Source organism: Poecilia reticulata, unplaced genomic scaffold (assembly GCF_000633615.1).
Source record: "Poecilia reticulata strain Guanapo unplaced genomic scaffold, Guppy_female_1.0+MT scaffold_288, whole genome shotgun sequence".
In the NCBI taxonomy this organism is placed as follows: Eukaryota; Metazoa; Chordata; class Actinopteri; order Cyprinodontiformes; family Poeciliidae; genus Poecilia; species Poecilia reticulata.
Window position 1 is genome coordinate 102,903 of NW_007615065.1, and position 4,211 is coordinate 107,113.

Sequence of the window (4,211 nt, forward strand, 5' to 3'; positions counted from 1 at the left end):
TGCATTTAGTAATTTTTGGAAGTATCCAACTGAGTGACAAGGCTGTTGCAGTTTCACCAGCAGATGTCACTAGGGAGCAATGAACAAAGCATCAAGTAATGAACCTTTTTGCAAGGTAAAGGGCTGGAAAGCTTCATTGCTTCATGATGCTTCATTTTCCCATCACTGTCAGCCAGCAGTCTCTTTAAATACTGTTGTCGCCGCCTTCTCAATTAACTGCCCAGCCAATCAAACTCCAGCAAACATGGCTCCTTCTATATAAGAGCTGGGTTTGAGGCGGGCCTCCTCCTTAGTAGGTTCCAAGATGGCCGCTACAAGGACACACCCAAAAGGTAACAAACATTTCACAAACAAAAGAATCACATACACATTCTAGAACTTAAAAGTTACAGAAAATCTTATTGCTTCTTAACAATAGCTGAACATCGGTGAAGGCGGACGCTTTTTCCTCTTCTCCTCTCCTTACCCATTCCACCCTACTTGCTGTTTTTGTGTTGCTTTTCTGGAACCTTTTTTTTGCACATCCTCCAAATCTATAAATTAAAGATCTGGTTAACTGGTCTCTCAATCCAAGTGATCAAATTTTCTCAAGGAGAAAATTTTCTCTTGTCCTGCAGGAACACACATGATGGGATGGTTTCACCCTGAATTTATTCATGATAACAGGATTTCTGCTGCTTGCAGCTGGTGCATTTCTGGCTTAGCAACTTATTTGTGACATATTTGGCCAAGTTAAAAAACACAAACTGTATTTTGTGGGACAGAGATGCAAGTTGGATGTGAGTCTTGCTGAGACTAGCAACCCAGCTGACGACTCCAAAACTCACTAGCAGGATGGAATAGATCTTGGGGAAGCTGCTGGCTTTGGTTCAGTGGAATGGCCACATTAATTTGGATGAACTATAAGAGATATAACGGTTAAAGACTCTAGGACAGACAGAAATGTTAAGTCTGCCAGATCTGAAGAGAATTTGTTCTTCTGAATCTGTGTGGCCTTCTGGATATCTGGACTCTCCTGGAGACAAAATAGTATGTAAACAAACGGCTCGTTCTCGTCTCCTCTCCCTTCTCAAGTCACCTTCGAGTCTAATGGCTGAACTCCAGAGGACTTTCTCCTGATATTTCCACCTTTATCAGAGAGTTTTTAGATTATTACTTTTTAGAAACTGTGCAGTTCTCACTGTTAACCCAGAAAAGGAATCAGAAACAACCTGGAATCCAGAGACTCTAATTCATTAGTCTTTCTGTTTTTTAGAAATTGTAGAGGACTCACAATTTAGACCAATTTTATTTTTTTATATTACTTTTAAGATTATTATGCAGCAAGACTCCTATTATTGCAAACCAGAAAAGGAATTAGAACAAACTTAGAATCCAAAACAATTCTTCCAGTACCAGAACATTTAGTTATTATTATTACTTAGAAACTTTAAAAGTACTTATTACTTCTACAAATTTAGAGCACACTTACTTATACTTATCTAGCAAACCAAAACTACAATGGCCCTGAGGTGCAAAGCACTACATTAACGAAACACAATTACAAATTACAAAAGGACTACAACATGAACAAAATCACTACAACATGAACAAAATCACTACAACATTTACGGGAGACCTAAGAAATCACTGATTGGACTACAACTCGTTTTACTTTTGAACCGAAAGTTTCTCTGGAGACCCTTTTCACAGTGATGTCAGACAATGGGCGCCGTAACTCAAAGAGGTGTATCTTTACTTCTGGTGTGATTTTGCCTCGGGAAATCTGACTGAAAAATTCCCGGATTATCTTAAGGATATAATAAAAGGTAAAGTTAATAACAAGTGTTAGCCGTTATTACTCATTGTTAATCCACCATTCTCTGTGTATATAATAAACAGCCTTCGATCGGAGAGTAAACCAGCTAGCACCAGCTCTAGCCAGTTAGGAAACGTATACATCGCTGTCTTTCAGTGCTGTATTAAGTTTCATTAAAATCACTGACATCTTCCAACACWGTTGTTTAGAAAAGCATTTTAAATATTGATTTAAGCGCTATCTGCCAAATAATTTACATATTCTGATGTGATAATTTCTCCTTTTGTTGTCCATCTTTCTCAATAGTGGCCGACCTAACAACCCACCATATCTGGGATGGTCTTGTTCCTCTGTCCATGGCAGGTTTAGTCAACCAGCTGTGGGACATCTGCTGCCTAGTCAAACTATCATGGGCATCTTGATTTAAAAGGAAACAAACCAGTACAGAGCCTCCCTTCTCCTGCAAGTCACACTTGTTGGATGAACACTCACTACTGCAAGCAGCTGTTAGAAATGATATCTTTGTGTATCTATTCTGTAGTTAATATCTATATTGATGTTGTGTAGAGTTCTTTAAAAACTATTGTAAATAGCTTCTCTTGAGTAATATGTGCAACTTTTACATTTAAATTGCATCATTTTGTAAATTTTACACATCTGGCAACAAAGTATGTGGAGGAGAGGAAATGCTAAAATTAGAGCTGCCATTGTGGAACAAAGACATAAGGTTTGTGGCTGTTTCTTGCAAACATCTATGTAATAATTATATTAAACACTGTACATGGTTACTACATTACACAAACATAATTATCACAGTTAATTTAAGTCATGGATAGAGAAAATTTATTTACAAAAGGCATGTCAATTTTATTTCAACAGTATGTACTCAGGGTTTACAATTTAAGAAGACATCCATGTAGGGTCCTTGGCGTGAGCCAGTCTGCAGTGAACTGGTGGATGACAGAGACGATGCTATACTGTAGTGAGCAGTTTGAAGCAGAAGTCCCACCATGTGATCCACAGGGTTTTCCCAGCTGAGCACAAACTTCATGCACTTTGTTTCCACAGGCACCTCAGCAGAATCAAGTGTAACCTGTTAAAAGGAATATAAAGTTATTATTCCTATGTTATCAATTTTCTACTGCCAAGTCTACAACCGCAGGAAGACAAAGTTTAAGAAACTTAACCTTCTAATCATAACATTTGATAAATATTCATTGGAGAAATGTGAAGTTAATGAGCTAATATATATTATTATGGCCACTCTTGCATCATAATAAAGTCCAAAAAACAAAAATGCAATAGTAGTGTTTTAGGAGGAGGTTTTCGACTCACTCAAAGAAAAAATAAAAAGCACTCGCAGAGAATTCTCCTGTTTCAACATATAAAAATAACAAAAAATAATGTCCGCGTTGACTTCAAATATAAACGTTAATTTGTGGTACAAAAACCTTTTCACTCCTCACTCCTTCACCAAACAATCAGATCAGCCCGAGCAGCTGCTTCTGCCTGTTAATCACAGCAGGAGGCTGACTGACCAGGAGGGTCTAAGCAAAACAAATAAATACATAAATATATAATAGATCTACCATTCTCATAACCTTAGATCTGCGAAAATTAATGATTTAGCAAAAAATAAAATAATCTAACATATATGTATATAGAGCTCATCACATTTCTCCAATGAAACTTTAACATCTATCTATAAGACAGCATCTTCCTACTCATGTCTATCATAGCAAGAGTTTGACTTCTCAGGATGTGATGGAATAGCGGGTGTTTGGCATAACTGTCAAGTTTTGGACTTGAGACTACAGGTCATGTCGCTACTGAGCGGGTGGTGAAACTAGCGTATGACGTGAGGAGGGGTTAATACGATCATGCATTGTACGTGACGGGTGGAAACCCCAGTCTGTACTATAAAAATCTGATTAAGATTAGAGCCTAAATACATTCTATTTCCAAATCTGAAAGGCTACGTAATGTTAGCTAGCCTACAAATTACTATTGCATAGTAATTCCCAGTAAGTAAATATTTAAAATGCTTTTCTAAACAACTGTGTTGGAAGATGTCAGTGATTTTAGTGAAACTTAATACAGCACTGAAAGGCAGCGGTGTATATATGTTCCCAACTGTGGCTAAAGCTGCTGCTAGCTGGTTTACTCTCCGATCGGAGGCTGGGTCCTTTAAATACAGTTGGAGAATGGTAAATTGACAATGACTGATAACGGCTAACACTTAAATACTGTTTAAGTGTGCTACATAAATGAAATTAGCTTTACCTTCTCTGACGGTAAAGCTAATTTACCGTCAGAGAAATTAGCGTCAGAGAAATTACTCTAACGTTAATTTAGAGTAAAGCTAAACTCTAAATTACCTTCTGGTCCAGAAGGTCTGAGGTCAGAGGACTCC

General features: G+C 37.6%; 1 long non-coding RNA gene across 1 annotated transcript in view; it reads right to left on the reverse strand.

The window, feature by feature from the left end:
* Positions 1 to 2,853: 2,853 nt before the first annotated feature.
* The window catches only part of LOC103460769 (uncharacterized), a 5,279-nt gene continuing 3,921 nt past the window's right edge, over positions 2,854 to 4,211 (reverse strand). Inside the window, exon 3 of the long non-coding RNA XR_532990.2 lies at positions 2,854 to 2,891. This is a non-coding gene — a long non-coding RNA (uncharacterized LOC103460769). The remainder of the gene's footprint in view (positions 2,892 to 4,211) is intronic.